This window comes from Phaseolus vulgaris, chromosome 1, assembly GCF_000499845.2.
Source record: "Phaseolus vulgaris cultivar G19833 chromosome 1, P. vulgaris v2.0, whole genome shotgun sequence".
NCBI classification, from domain to species: domain Eukaryota; kingdom Viridiplantae; phylum Streptophyta; class Magnoliopsida; order Fabales; family Fabaceae; genus Phaseolus; species Phaseolus vulgaris.
The window spans coordinates 32,296,556-32,313,700 of NC_023759.2; positions in this window are offsets into that span (position 1 = coordinate 32,296,556).

The window sequence follows — 17,145 nt, forward strand, 5'->3', positions numbered from 1 at the left end:
GTTGTTTCGATAAAACAATCGGTTGTTTTAACTTAGTTTGAAAACATTTTACTTTCACAAAGATTGAGATTGCTAATGCTTTAGATTTAATCAAAGGGTGGATTACAACATATAAACTACCCCAGAACTAAGCTAAACTAGCACAACAACACCAAGCACAACAGAGGCTTCAACATCCTTCAAAGGGTTTGGATTCTTCAAAGCTTGAACACCACTTGGTTCAACAATCTCCCCCTATTTGATGAAGAAAAATCCTTGATGCTTGTGTTGTACCTGATTAAATCTGAAGCAGTTCCTGCAAGATACAGTTTTGAACAAAGCATAGAACTTCTGATATTTGATTAGCACAGATAAACAGTAATAAACTTCAAAGCTAAATATCAGAAAAAAAATATTACATTCCAAACTGTTTTAACAATAAAAAACGAAATTTAAACACAGAAACACAACATATATCTCCCCCTATTTGTCTTCACAAATAGACAAAGAGAAGAGATAAAACAAGATATTGTTTTGATTACATCAGAATTAAAGCAGTAACAGCAGAAGGAAAGAAATTTAAAAAACCAGATAAACAGCCAAAAACAATCGATTGTTCCGATAACCAATCGGTTGTTTTTCCTTTATTCTTCTTCATCTGAAGATCAAAGATTTGGTTCTGGACAGCTTCAATCTGTTCATCCAGAGTCATGAACCTTGCATCCATGTTGTTGAATCTGTTATCAATGTTCTGGAAGTTGCTAACACACAGATCATGAAGATTCCTTTGATTCTCCCCAAAAGTATCAAGCCTATTGACCATGTATATTTCAAAAGAAGACATGGTTGACATTCCATCTTCCTGATCTCTAGCACCAGCACTAGGTCCAGCATCTTGATAATCTTCAGGTGGATCTTCATGTTGAACATCCATATAAGCAGGTTCATCTTGTTCAAGATTAGCAGCACCACTAGATGAGGCACCATGATCACCATCCTTGCTTATCCATTTTCCACCTACTTTTGTAAAACCCATTTTGCTGAGTGATCCATTGTTCAACTCTTGAGTTGACTTGACCAACTCAGATGTTTCATCTTCAAGGTTAACTTCAAAATATAGTAGAAATTTAGATACCAAAACAGCATATGGATAATGATAATCACCTAACCTCATGGCTTTTTGCATGAGTTCTTTAATGATGTGGATCCAATTGATTTTGATTTTCTTGGTGATGCAGAAGATATAAACCAGATCTTATTCAGTTAGAACAGAATGATTACTCCCCCTTGGAGTTAGAATCCAAGTCACAATGAGAGCAAGCAATCTCTCATCAAGCTTTAGACCTCTAACCGAGCATGTACTTACTTGAGCATGTTTATTCTTCAAGCAACTCTTGTAGAATTGGATTTTGTTAAAATCCTCCACCACTCCAAGGTTTCCCTTGTTGATTCTAAGACTAGAGAACTTGAGACCAGCAACAACAGTCCATACTTCATGAGTTATCTCCATTTCTACACCCTTCACATGAGAAACTAGATTGTTTCCCTCAAACTTTAGGTTTGTGTAGAACACCCTCACCAAATCTGGATATATGTTTCCCTTCATCTACAGGAACTTTCTGAGAGATTGATCCTTGAGCAGTCTTCTCACATTATCAAGCTTTTGACTTTTCAGCCAATCAAAGCATACAACCTTGGGGTTGTTTATCTTCTTGATACTTGTTTCATACCTATACTTCTCAATTAGATCATTGTCTCCAGAAAACCAGCCTTCTAGCCTTCCTCCAGACCTTACAGCTCTGGATTTGACTCTCTTTGAAGTGGGAGGAGTTGATTCCATGATTGCAGAGACGAAAATAGAGAGGAGCTCTCTTCACAGATTTTTGCAAGAGATGTTGCAATTGGTTGTTCTTGTGGAAAAGATCAGCTGCACCAGATTTTATAGCAGAAAATGAATCAATTAGCATTTAATTTTTTCAGTGGGTACCTGATTTTCAAAGAGAGAGGACTTGACTATGCTCTGCATAGAAAATGTCAGAAAAAGCTGAGAATCACATGGTCTTCACATGTGATCTTTGACTAGTCATTAAGGCTCTTGAATTTCCAAGATTTTGGAATATTCTCCTTTATGACTATTGTAACTTCTCTCTGAACATGTTCTTAGCAATCTTAGCAAACACAGAAACGAAACTTGTTTCACAGAGAATACAAGGATTACACTTGTTACAGAAGATAATCTGAAATCAATACAAGCAGAATCCTATTCCACAACTTTGATCAATCACAAACTCTTTACAATCTCAGCTCTTTGAAAAACTCAAAAACTCTTAGCAAAAACTTGTCAAAGATTACTTGTCAAATCTGTTTTTCTGAATTTATTCAAAGATATAGTTTGTTATCAAATCTTAACAAACTCTTAAATTGCATTAAAAGATTGGTCAAAGCATTTAATGACTAGAGCGTAAGCAGTGAAAACATTTAAAGCTCAGTCAAAGATAAAACAATTTTTCTGTTATGGTCCCAAAACAAACAATCGGTTGTTTCCTCGAATCAATCGGTTGTTTTGGTTCTTAACAGTTCAACCATTTTAAAAACAATTTTCAATCCTTTTCTCAAAACACCTAATTATAAACAATCGGTTGTTTCGACAAAACAATCAGTTGTTTTAACTTAGTTTGAAAACATTTTACTTTCACAAAGATTGAGATTACTAATGCTTTAGATTTAATCAAAGGGTGGATTACAACATATAAACTACCCCAGAACTAAGCTAAACCAGCACAGCAACACCAAGCACAGCAGAGGCTTCAACATCCTTTAAAGGGTTTAGATTCTTCAAAGCTTGAACACCACTTGGTTCAACATTTAGCAACAGCAAGTACAACCTAGCCTTCAACATCCTTCAAAGGGTTTGGATTCTTCAAAGCTTGAACACCACTTGGTTGAACAATCTCCCCCTATTTGATGAAGACAAATCCCTGGTGCTTGTGTTTGAACTGATTGAATTTGAAGCAGTACCTGCAAAACTAGCATATATACAGTCTAATGCTTCTTACAGCAGCATGTTAGATTTTCACACTTTTAAAACATAAAATTTGATAAACAATCAGTTGTTTACTCGAAACAATCGGTTGTTTCTATCAGCAGCAGCAGAAACCATTTTTATATCAGAGATTTTAACATAATTAAACAGTTTCAGTTAAGGATACACAAGACCAATTGATTCTCCCCCTATTGTCTTCACAAATAGATTTAATAGTAACAACACAAATTTAGGAGAGATTATTAAGATCAAGGATACCTAGCTCATTTCTTAGGAAGAAAAACCTCTCTTTTGGTAGTGGTTTCGTGAAGATATCAGCTAATTGCAGTTTGGTCTCCACAAACTTCACTTTACAGTTCCCATTGTTTACATGATCCCTGATGAAATGATGCCTTATCTCAATATGTTTGGTCCTTGAGTGCTGAATTTGATTTTTGGTAAGATTGATGGCACTTGTGTTATCACACATCAAAGGGACTTTGCTGATTTGTATTCCAAAGTCTGCTAGTTGTTGTTTGAGCCATAGAATTTGTGCACAGCAGCTACCAACAGCTATATACTCAGCCTCAACAGTAGAGAGAGCAACACATGCTTGCTTCTTGCTATGCCATGAGATTAGGCTTGAGCCAAGGAGGTGGCAAGTGCCACTTGTGCTCTTTCTATCTAGCTTTCAACCTGCAAATTCAGAATTTGAATAACCAATTAAATGAATTGGAGAGTGAGAAGGATACCATAACCCAAATGATGTTCCTTTGAGATATTTCAGAATTCTTTTTGCAGCTTTGAAGTGTGACTCTTTAGGATTTGCTTGATATCTAGCACAAAGACACACCGCAAACATGATGTCCGACCTACTAGCTGTTAGATAAAGCAAAGAGCCAATCAATCCTCTGTATTTGGTTTGATCTACACTCTTTCCAGCAGAATCAACATCCATGTAGCAGCTTGATGGCATTGGAGTGCTAGCTTCTTTGCAACTCTCCATTTCAAATTTCTTGAGAATCTCTTTGCAATACTTTGATTGACATAGAAAGATCCCATCCTTTGTTTGCTTAACCTGCAATCCAAGAAAGAAAGACAATTCTCCCATCATAGACATTTCAAACTCACCTTTGATTGCAACCACAAATTCTTCACACAAACTATCTTGTGTAGCACCAAAGATGATGTCATCAACATATATTTACACAAGAATTATTTCTGAATTTGACTTTTTGATGAAGAGAGTCTTGTCTACCATTCCCTTTTCATAACCATGAGACAGCAGAAAGTTGCTAAGCCTTTCATACCACTGCCTTGGAGCTTGCTTCAGTCCATACAAAGCTTTCTTCAACTTGTTTCCCTTTTTGGCATGCTTCACAATGGTCACTTCTAATAGAGCCTATGTTGCAGTTCTTTGTATTTTGCAACCTTCTTGCTAGCTTCTTGAATGCAGAAAAGGCATCACTCTTTGATTCCAAGAAAAGAGTCCAAGTGAACCTAGAAAAGTTATCAACAATAACAAGAGCATAATAATTTCCACCAAGACTCATAGTTCTTGAGGGTCCAAAGAGATCCATGTGAAGAAGTTAAAGGGGTTTTAAAGAAGAAACAACATTAAAAAGAACTTTTCACTTGTTTCCCTTTTTGGCATGCTTCACAATGGTCACTTCAAATAGAGCCTATGTTGCAGTTCTTTGTATTTTGCAACCTTCTTGCTAGCTTCTTGAATGCAGAAAAGGCATCACTCTTTGATTCCAAGAAAAGAGTCCAAGTGAACCTAGAAAAGTTATCAACAATAACAAGAACATAATAATTTCCACCAAGACTCATAGTTCTTGAGGGTCCAAAGAGATCCATGTGAAGAAGTTCAAGGGGTTTTAAAGAAGAAACAACATTAAAAAGAACTTTTCACTTGTTTCCCTTTTTGGCATGCTTCACAATGGTCACTTCTAATAGAGCCTATGTTGCAGTTCTTTGTATTTTTCAACCTTCTTGCTAGCTTCTTGAATGCAGAAAAGGCATCACTCTTTGATTCCAAGAAAAGAGTCCAAGTGAACCTAGAAAAGTTATCAACAATAACAAGAGCATATTAATTTCCGCCAAGACTCATAGTTCTTGAGGGTCCAAAGAGATCCATGTGAAGAAGTTCAAGGGGTTTTAAAGAAGAAACAACATTAAAAAGAACTTTTCACTTGTTTCCCTTTTTCGCATGCTTCACAATGGTCACTTCTAATAGAGCCTATGTTGCAGTTCTTTGTAATTTGCAACCTTATTGCTAGCTTCTTGAATGCAGAAAAGGCATCACTCTTTGATTCCAAGAAAAGAGTCCAAGTGAACCTAGAAAAGTTATCAACAATCACAAGAGCATAATAATTTCCACCAAGACTCATAGTTCTTGAGGGTCCAAAGAGATCCATGTGAAGAAGTTCAAGGGGTTTTAAAGAAGAAACAACATTAAAAAGAACTTTTCACTAGTTTCCCTTTTTGGCATGCTTCACAATGGTCACTTTTAATAGAGCCTATGTTGCAGTTCTTTGTATATTGCAACCTTCTTGCTAGCTTCTTGAAGGCAGAAATGGCATCACTCTTTGATTCCAAGAAAAGAGTCCAAGTGAACCTAGAAAAGTTATCAACAATAACAAGAGCATAATAATTTCCACCAAGACTCATAGTTCTTGTGGGTCCAAAGAGATCAATGTGAAGAAGTTCAAGGGGTTTTAAAGAAGAAACAACATTAAAAATAACTTTTCACTTGTTTCCCTTTTTGGCATGGTTCACAATGGTCACTTCTAATAGAGCCTATGTTGCAGATCTTTCTATATTGCAACCTTCTTGCTAGCTTCTTGAATGCAGAAATGGCATCACTCTTTGATTCCAAGAAAAGAGTCCAAGTGAACCTAGAAAAGTTATCAACAATCACAAGAGCATAATAATTTCCACCAAGACTCATAGTTCTTGAGGGTCCAAAGAGATCCATGTGAAGAAGTTCAAGGGGTTTTAAAGAAGAAACAACATTAAAAAGAACTTTTCACTTGTTTCCCTTTTTGGCATGCTTCACAATGGTCACTTCTAATAGAGCCTATGTGGCAGTTCTTTGTATTTTGCAACCTTCTTGCTAGCTTCTTGAATGCAGAAAAGGCATCACTCTTTGATTCCAAGAAAAGAGTCCAAGTGAACCTAGAAAAGTTATCAACAATAACAGGAGCATAATAATTTCCACCAAGACTCATAGTTCTTGTGGGTCCAAAGAGATCCATGTGAATAAGTTCAAGGGGTTTTAAAGAAGAAACAACATTAAAAAGAACTGTTCACTTGTTTCCCTTTTTGGCATGCTTCACAATGGTCACTTCTAATAGAGCCAATGTTGCAGTTCTTTGTATTTTGCAACCTTCTTGCTAGCTTATTGAAGGCAGAAAAGGCATCACTCTTTGATTCCAAGAAAAGAGTCCAAGTGAACCTAGAAAAGTTATCAACAATAACAGGAGCATAATAATTTCCACCAAGACTCATAGTTCTTGTGGGTCCAAAGAGATCCATGTGAAGAAGTTCAAGGGGTTTTAAAGAAGAAACAACATTAAAAAGAACTGTTCACTTGTTTCCCTTTTTGGCATGCTTCACAATGGTCACTTCTAATAGAGCCAATGTTGCAGTTCTTTGTATTTTGCAACCTTCTTGCTAGCTTCTTGAATGCAGAAAAGGCATCACTCTTTGATTCCAAGAAAAGAGTCCAAGTGAACCTAGAAAAGTTATCAACAATAACAGGAGCATAATAATTTCCACCAGGACTCATAGTTCTTGTGGGTCCAAAGAGATCCATGTGAAGAAGTTCAAGGGGTTTTAAAGAAGAAACAACATTAAAAGGAACTTTTCACTTGTTTCCCTTTTTGGCATGCTTCACAATGGTCACATCTAATAGAGTCTATGTTGCAGTTCTTTGTATTTTGCAACCTTCTTGCTAGCTTCTTGAATGCAGAAAAGGCATCACTCTTTGATTCCAAGAAAAGAGTCCAAGTGAACCTAGGAAAGTTATCAACAATAACAAGAGCATAATAATTTCCACCAAGACTCATAGTTCTTGAGGGTCCAAAGAGATCCATGTGAAGAAGTTCAAGGGGTTTTAAAGAAGAAACAACATTAAAAAGAACTTTTCACTTGTTTCCCTTTTTGGCATGCTTCACAATGGTCACTTCTAATAGAGCCTATGTGGCAGTTCTTTGTATTTTGCAACCTTCTTGCTAGCTTCTTGAATGCAGAAAAGGCATCACTCTTTGATTCCAAGAAAAGAGTCCAAGTGAACCTAGAAAAGTTATCAACAATAACAGGAGCATAATAATTTCCACCAAGACTCATAGTTCTTGTGGGTCCAAAGAGATCCATGTGAATAAGTTCAAGGGGTTTTAAAGAAGAAACAACATTAAAAAGAACTGTTCACTTGTTTCCCTTTTTGGCATGCTTCACAATGGTCACTTCTAATAGAGCCAATGTTGCAGTTCTTTGTATTTTGCAACCTTCTTGCTAGCTTATTGAAGGCAGAAAAGGCATCACTCTTCGATTCCAAGAAAAGAGTCCAAGTGAACCTAGAAAAGTTATCAACAATAACAGGAGCATAATAATTTCCACCAAGACTCATAGTTCTTGTGGGTCCAAAGAGATCCATGTGAAGAAGTTCAAGGGGTTTTAAAGAAGAAACAACATTAAAAAGAACTGTTCACTTGTTTCCCTTTTTGGCATGCTTCACAATGGTCACTTCTAATAGAGCCAATGTTGCAGTTCTTTGTATTTTGCAACCTTCTTGCTAGCTTATTGAAGGCAGAAAAGGCATCACTCTTTGATTCCAAGAAAAGAGTCCAAGTGAACCTAGAAAAGTTATCAACAATAACAAGAGCATAATAATTTCCACCAAGACTCAAAGTTCTTGAGGGTCCAAAGAGATCCATGTGAAGAAGTTCAAGGTGTTTTAAAGAAGAAACAACATTAAAAAGAACTTTTCACTTGTTTCCCTTTTTGGCATGCTTCACAATGGTCACTTCTAATAGAGCCTATGTTGCAAGTCTTTGTATTTTGCAACCTTCTTGCTAGCTTCTTGAATGCAGGAAAGGCATCACTTTTTGATTCCAAGAAAAGAGTCCAAGTGAACCAAGAAAAGTTATCAACAATAACAAGAGCATAATAATTTCCACCAAGACTCATAGTTCTTGAGGGTTCAAAGAGATCCATGTGAAGAAGTTCAAGGGGTTTTAAAGAAGAAACAACATTAAAAGGAACTTTTCACTTGTTTCCCTTTTTGGCATGCTTCACAATGGTCACATCTAATAGAGCCTATGTTGCAGTTCTTTGTATTTTGCAACCTTCTTGTTAGCTTCTTGAATGCAGAAAAGGCATCACTCTTTGATTCCAAGAAAAGAGTCCAAGTGAACCTAGAAAAGTTATCAACAATAACAAGAGCATAATAATTTCCACCAAGACTCATTGTTCTTGTGGGTCCAAAGAGATCCATGTGAAGAAGTTCAAGGGGTTTTAAAGAAGAAACAACATTAAAAAGAACTTTTCACTTGATTCCCTTTTTGGCATGCTTTACAACGGTCACTTCTAATAGAGCCTATGTTGCAGTTCTTTGTATTTTGCAACCTTCTTGCTAGCTTCTTGAATGCAGAAAAGGCATCACTCTTTGATTCCAAGAAAAGAGTCCAAGTGAACCTAGAAAAGTTATCAACAATAACAAGAGCATAATAATTTCCGCCAAGACTCATAGTTCTTGAGGGTCCAAAGAGATCCATGTGAAGAAGTTCAAGGAGTTTTAAAGAAGAAACAACATTAACAAGAACTTTTCACTTGTTTCCCTTTTTGGCATGCTTCACAATGGGCACTTCTAATAGAGCCTTTGTTGCAGTTCTTTGTATTTTGCAACCTTCTTGCTAGCTTCTTGAATGCAGAAAAGGCATCACTCTTTGATTCCAAGAAAAGAGTCGAAGTGAACCTAGAAAAGTTATCAACAATAACAAGAGCATAATAATTTCCACCAAGACTCAGTTCTTGTGGGTCCAAAGAGATCCATGTGAAGAAGTTCAAGGGGTTTTAAAGAAGAAACAACATTAACAAGAACTTTTCACTTGTTTCCCTTTTTGGCTTGCTTCACAATGGTCACTTCTAATAGAGCCTATGTTGCAGTTCATTGTATTTTGCAACCTTCTTGCTAGCTTCTTGAATGCAGAAAAGGCATCACTCTTTGATTCCAAGAAAAGAGTCCAAGTGAACCTAGAAAAGTTATCAACAATAACAAGAGCATAATAATTTCCACCAAGACTCATAGTTCTTGAGGGTCCAAAGAGATCCATGTGAAGAAGTTCAAGGGGTTTTAAAGAAGAAACAACATTAAAACGAACTTTTCACTTCTTTCCCTTTTTGGCATGCTTCACAATGGTCACTTCTAATAGGGCCTATGGTACAGAAAAGGCATGACTCTTTGATTCCAAGAAAAGAGTCCAAGTGAACCTAGAAAATTTATCAACAATAACAGGAGCATAATAATTTCCACAAAGACTCATAGTTCTTGTGGGTCCAAAGAGATCCATGTGAAGAAGTTCAAGGGGTTTTAAAGAAGAAACAACATTAACAAGAACTTTTCACTTGTTTCCCTTTTTGGCATGCGTCACAATGGTCACTTCTAATAGAGCCTATGTTGCAGTTCTTTGTATTTTGCAACCTTCTTGCTAGCTTCTTGAATGCAGAAAAGGCATCACTCTTTGATTCCAAGAAAAGAGTTCAAGTGAACCTAGAAAAGTTATCAACAATAACAAGAGCATAATAATTTCCACCAAGACTCATAGTTCTTGAGGGTCCAAAGAGATCCATGTGAATAAGTTCAAGGGGTTTGAAAGAAGAAACAACATTAACAAGAACTTTTGACTTGTTTCCCTTTTCGGCATGCTTCACAAAGGTCACTTCTAATTGAGCCTATGTTGCAGTTCTTTGTATTTTGCAACCTTCTTGCTAGCTTCTTGAATGCAGAAAAGGCATCACTCTTTGATTCCAAGAAAAGAGTCCAAGTGAACCTAGAAAAGTTATCAACAATAACAAGAGCATAATAATTTCCACCAAGACTCATAGTTCTTGTGGGTCCAAAGAGATCCATGTGAATAAGTTCAAGGGGTTTTAAAGAAGAGACAACATTAACAAGAAATTTTCACTTGTTTCCCTTTTTGGCATGCATCACAATGGTCACTTCTAATAGAGCCTATGTTGCAGTTCTTTGTATTTTGCAACCTTCTTGCTAGCTTCTTGAATGCAGAAAAGGCATCACTCTTTGATTCCAAGAAAAGAGTCCAAGTGAACCTAGAAAAGTTATCAACAATAACAAGAGCATAATAATTTCCACCAAGACTCATAGTTATTGAGGGTCCAAAGAGATCCATGTGAAGAAGTTCAAGGGGTTTTAAAGAAGAAACAACATTAACAAGAACTTTTGACTTGTTTCCCTTTTTGGCATGCTTCACAATGGTCACTTCTAATAGAGCCTATGTTGCAGTTCTTTGTATTTTGCAACCTTCTTGCTAGCTTCTTGAATGCAGAAAAGGCATCACTCTTTGATTCCAAGAAAAGAGTCCAAGTGAACCTAGAAAAGTTATCAACAATAACAAGAGCATAATAATTTCCGCCAAGACTCATAGTTCTTGAGGGTCCAAATAGATCCATGAGAAGAAGTTCAAGGGGTTTCAAAGAAGAAACAACATGAAAAAGAATCTTTCACTTGTTTCCCTTTTTGGCATGCTTCACAATGGTCACTTCTAATAGAGCCTATGTTGCAGTTCTTTGTATTTTGAAACATTCTTGCTAGCTTCTTGAATGCAGAAAAGGCATCACTCTTTGATTCCAAGAAAAGAGTTCAAGTGAACCTAGAAAAGTTATCAACAATAACAAGAGCATATTAATTTCCGCCAACACTCCTAGTTCTTGAGGGTCCAAAGAGATCCATGTGAATAAGTTCAAGGGGTTTTAAAGAAGAAACAACATTATAAAGAACTTTTCACTTGTTTCCCTTTTTGGCATGCTTCACAATGGTCACTTCTAATAGAGCCTATGTTGCAGTTCTTTGTATTTTGCAACCTTCTTGCTAGCTTCTTGAATGCAGAAAAGGCATCACTCTTTGATTCCAAGAAAAGAGTCCAAGTGAACCTAGAAAAGTTATCAACAATAACAAGAGCATAATAATTTCCACCAAGACTCATAGTTCTTGAGGGTCCAAATAGATCCATGAGAAGAAGTTCAAGGGGTTTCAAAGAAGAAACAACATTAAAAAGAACTTTTCACTTGTTTCCCTTTTTGGCATGCTTCACAATGGTCACTTCTAATAGAGCCTACGTTGCAGTTCTTTGTATTTTGCAACCTTCTTGCTAGCTTCTTGAATGCAGAAAAAGCATCACTCTTTGATTCCAAGAAAAGAGTCCAAGTGAACCTAGAAAAGTTATCAACAATAACAAGAGCATAATAATTTCCACCAAGACTCATAGTTCTTGACGGTCCAAAAAGATCCATGAGATGAAGTTCAAGGGGTTTCAAAGAAGAAACAACATTAAAAAGAACTTTTCACTTGTTTCCCTTTTTGGCATGCTTCCCAATGGTCACTTCTAATAGAGCCTATGTTGCAGTTCTTTGTATTTTGAAACCTTCTTGCTAGCTTCTTGAATGCAGAAAAGGCATCACTCTTTGATTCCAAGAAAAGAGTTCAAGTGAACCTAGAAAACTTATCAACAATAACAACAGCATATTAATTTTCGCCAAGACTCCTAGTTCTTGAGGGTCCAAAGAGATCCATGTGAATAAGTTCAAGGGGTTTTAAAGAAGAAACAACATTAAAAAGAAGTTTTCACTTGTTTCCCTTTTTGGCATGCTTCACAATGGTCACTTCTAATAGAGCCTATGTTGCAGTTCTTTGTATTTTGCAACCTTCTTGCTAGCTTCTTGAATGCAGAAAAGGCATCACTCTTTGATTCCAAGAAAAGAGTTCAAGTGAACCTAGAAAAGTTATCAACAATAACAAGAGCATATTAATTTTCGCCAAGACTTATAGTTCTTGAGGGTCCAAAGAGATCCATGTGAATAAGTTCAAGGGGTTTGAAAGAAGAAACAACATTAACAAGAACTTTTCACTTGTTTCCCTTTTCGGCATGCTTCACAAAGGTCACTTCTAATTGAGCCTATGTTGCAGTTCTTTGTATTTTGCAACCTTCTTGCTAGCTTTATTGAATGCAGAAAAGGCATCACTCTTTGATTCCAAGAAAAGAGTCCAAGTGAACCTAGAAAAGTTATCAACAATAACAAGAGCATAATAATTTCCACCAAGACTCATAGTTCTTGTGGGTCCAAAGAGATCCATGTGAAGAAGTTCAAGGGGTTTTAAAGAAGAGACAACATTAACAAGAAATTTTCACTTGTTTCCCTTTTTGGCATGCATCACAATGGTCACTTCTAATTGAGCCTATGTTGCAGTTCTTTGTATTTTGCAACCTTCTTGCTAGCTTCTTGAATGCAGAAAAGGCATCACTCTTTGATTCCAAGAAAAGAGTTCAAGTGAACCTAGCAAAGTTATCAACAATAACAAGAGCATATTAATTTCCGCCAAGACTCCTAGTTCTTGAGGGTCCAAAGAGATCCATGTGAATAAGTTCAAGGGGTTTTAAAGAAGAAACAACATTAACAAGAACTTTTCACTTGTTTCCCTTTTTGGCATGCTTCACAATGGTCATTTCTAATTGAGCCTATGTTGCAGTTCTTTGTATTTTGCAACCTTCTTGCTAGCTTCTTGAATGCAGAAAAGGCATCACTCTTTGATTCCAAGAAAAGAGTTCAAGTGAACCTAGAAAAGTTATCAACAATAACAAGAGCATATTAATTTTCGCCAAGACTTATAGTTCTTGAGGGTCCAAAGAGATCCATGTGAATAAGTTCAAGGGGTTTGAAAGAAGAAACAACATTAACAAGAACTTTTCACTTGTTTCCCTTTTCGGCATGCTTCACAAAGGTCACTTCTAATTGAGCCTATGTTGCAGTTCTTTGTATTTTGCAACCTTCTTGCTAGCTTATTGAATGCAGAAAAGGCATCACTCTTTGATTCCAAGAAAAGAGTCCAAGTGAACCTAGAAAAGTTATCAACAATAACAAGAGCATAATAATTTCCACCAAGACTCATAGTTCTTGTGGGTCCAAAGAGATCCATGTGAAGAAGTTCAAGGGGTTTTAAAGAAGAGACAACATTAACAAGAAATTTTCACTTGTTTCCCTTTTTGGCATGCATCACAATGGTCACTTCTAATGAGCCTATGTTGCAGTTCTTTGTATTTTGCAACCTTCTTGCTAGCTTCTTGAATGCAGAAAAGGCATCACTCTTTGATTCCAAGAAAAGAGTTCAAGTGAACCTAGCAAAGTTATCAACAATAACAAGAGCATATTAATTTCCGCCAAGACTCCTAGTTCTTGAGGGTCCAAAGAGATCCATGTGAATAAGTTCAAGGGGTTTTAAAGAAGAAACAACATTAACAAGAACTTTTCACTTGTTTCCCTTTTTGGCATGCTTCACAATGGTCATTCTAATTGAGCCTATGTTGCAGTTCTTTGTATTTTGCAACCTTCTTGCTAGCTTCTTGAATGCAGAAAAGGCATCACTCTTTGATTCCAAGAAAAGAGTTCAAGTGAACCTAGAAAAGTTATCAACAATAACAAGAGCATATTAATTTCGCCAAGACTATAGTTCTTGAGGGTCCAAAGAGATCCATGTGAATAAGTTCAAGGGGTTTGAAAGAAGAAACAACATTAACAAGAACTTTTCACTTGTTTCCCTTTTCGGCATGCTTCACAAAGGTCACTTCTAATTGAGCCTATGTTGCAGTTCTTTGTATTTTGCAACCTTCTTGCTAGCTTCTTGAATGCAGAAAAGGCATCACTCTTTGATTCCAAGAAAAGAGTCCAAGTGAACCTAGAAAAGTTATCAACAATAACAAGAGCATAATAATTTCCACCAAGACTCATAGTTCTTGGGGTCCAAAGAGATCCATGTGAAGAAGTTCAAGGGGTTTTAAAGAAGAGACAACATTAACAAGAATTTTCACTTGTTTCCCTTTTTGGCATGCCACAATGGTCACTTCTAATAGAGCCTATGTTGCAGTTCTTTGTATTTTGCAACCTTCTTGCTAGCTTCTTGAATGCAGAAAAGGCATCACTCTTTGATTCCAAGAAAAGAGTCCAAGTGAACCTAGAAAAGTTATCAACAATAACAAGAGCATAATAATTTCCACCAAGACTCATAGTTATTGAGGGTCCAAAGAGATCCATGTGAAGAAGTTCAAGGGGTTTTAAAGAAGAAACAACATTAACAAGAACTTTTGACTTGTTTCCCTTTTTGGCATGCTTCACAATGGTCACTTCTAATAGAGCCTATGTTGCAGTTCTTTGTATTTTGCAACCTTCTTGCTAGCTTCTTGAATGCAGAAAAGGCATCACTCTTTGATTCCAAGAAAAGAGTCCAAGTGAACCTAGAAAAGTTATCAACAATAACAAGAGCATAATAATTTCCACCAAGACTCATAGTTCTTGAGGGTCCAAATAGATCCATGAGAAGAAGTTCAAGGGGTTTCAAAGAAGAAACAACATTAAAAAGAAATTTTCACTTGTTTCCCTTTTTGGCATGCTTCACAATGGTCACTTCTAATAGAGCCTATGTTGCAGTTCTTTGTATTTTGCAACCTTCTTGCTAGCTTCTTGAATGCAGAAAAGGCATCACTCTTTGATTCCAAGAAAAGAGTCCAAGTGAACCTAGAAAAGTTATCAACAATAACAAGAGCATAATAATTTCCACCAAGACTCCTAGTTCTTGAGGGTCCAAAGAGATCCATGTGAAGAAGTTCAAGGGGTTTTAAAGAAGAAACAACATTAACAAGAACTTTTCACTTGTTTCCCTTTTTGGCATGCTTCACAATGGTCACTTCTAATAGAGCCTATTTGCAGTTCTTTGTATTTTGCAACCTTCTTGCTAGCTTCTTGAATGCAGAAAAGGCATCACTCTTTGATTCCAAGAAAAGAGTCAAGTGAACCTAGAAAAGTTATCAACAATAACAAGAGCATATTAATTTCCGCCAAGACTCATAGTTCTTGAGGGTCCAAAGAGATCCATGTGAATAAGTTCAAGGGGTTTAAAGAAGAAACAACATTAACAAGAACTTTTCACTTGTTTCCCTTTTGGCATGCTTCACAATGGTCACTTCTAATTGAGCCTATGTTGCAGTTCTTTGTATTTTGCAACCTTCTTGCTAGCTTCTTGAATGCAGAAAAGGCATCACTCTTTGATTCCAAGAAAAGAGTCCAAGTGAACCTAGAAAAGTTATCAACAATAACAAGAGCATAATAATTTCCACCAAGACTCATAGTTCTTGGGGTCCAAAGAGATCCATGTGAAGAAGTTCAAGGGGTTTTAAAGAAGAAACAACATTAACAAGAACTTTTCACTTGTTTCCCTTTTTGGCATGCTTCACAATGGTCACTTCTAATAGAGCCTATGTTGCAGTTCTTTGTATTTTGCAACCTTCTTGCTAGCTTCTTGAATGCAGAAAAGGCATCACTCTTTGATTCCAAGAAAAGAGTCCAAGTGAACCTAGAAAAGTTATCAACAATAACAAGAGCATAATAATTTCCACCAAGACTCATAGTTCTTGAGGGTCCAAATAGATCCATGAGAAGAAGTTCAAGGGGTTTCAAAGAAGAAACAACATTAAAAAGAACTTTTCACTTGTTTCCCTTTTTGGCATGCTTCACAATGGTCACTTCTAATAGAGCCTATGTTGCAGTTCTTTGTATTTTGAAACCTTCTTGCTAGCTTCTTGAATGCAGAAAAGGCATCACTCTTTGATTCCAAGAAAAGAGTTCAAGTGAACCTAGAAAAGTTATCAACAATAACAAGAGCATATTAATTTCCGCCAAGACTCATAGTTCTTGAGGGTCCAAAGAGATCCATGTGAATAAGTTCAAGGGGTTTTAAAGAAGAAACAACATTAAAAGAACTTTTCACTTGTTTCCCTTTTTGGCATGCTTCCAATGGTCACTTCTAATAGAGCCTATGTTGCAGTTCTTTGTATTTTGAACCTTCTTGCTAGCTTCTTGAATGCAGAAAAGGCATCACTCTTTGATTCCAAGAAAAGAGTTCAAGTGAACCTAGAAAAGTTATCAACAATAACAAGAGCATATTAATTTCCGCCAAGACTCTAGTTCTTGAGGGTCCAAAGAGATCCATGTGAATAAGTTCAAGGGGTTTTAAAGAAGAAACAACATTAAAAGAACTTTTCACTTGTTTCCCTTTTTGGCATGCTTCACAATGGTCACTTCTAATAGAGCCTATGTTGCAGTTCTTTGTATTTTGCAACCTTCTTGCTAGCTTCTTGAATGCAGAAAAGGCATCACTCTTTGATTCCAAGAAAAGAGTTCAAGTGAACCTAGAAAAGTTATCAACAATAACAAGAGCATATTAATTTCCGCCAAGACTCATAGTTCTTGAGGGTCCAAAGAGATCCATGTGAATAAGTTCAAGGGGTTTGAAAGAAGAAACAACATTAACAAGAACTTTTCACTTGTTTCCCTTTTGGCATGCTTCACAATGGTCACTTCTAATGAGCCTATGTTGCAGTTCTTTGTATTTTGCAACCTTCTTGCTAGCTTCTTGAATGCAGAAAAGGCATCACTCTTTGATTCCAAGAAAAGAGTCCAAGTGAACCTAGAAAAGTTATCAACAATAACAAGAGCATAATAATTTCCACCAAGACTCATAGTTCTTGAGGGTCCAAATAGATCCATGAGAAGAAGTTCAAGGGGTTTCAAAGAAGAAACAACATTAAAAAGAACTTTTCACTTGTTTCCCTTTTTGGCATGCTTCACAATGGTCACTTCTAATAGAGCCTATGTTGCAGTTCTTTGTATTTTGAACCTTCTTGCTAGCTTCTTGAATGCAGAAAAGGCATCACTCTTTGATTCCAAGAAAAGAGTTCAAGTGAACCTAGAAAGTTATCAACAATAACAAGAGCATATTAATTTCCGCCAAGACTCCTAGTTCTTGAGGGTCCAAAGAGATCCATGTGAATAAGTTCAAGGGGTTTTAAAGAAGA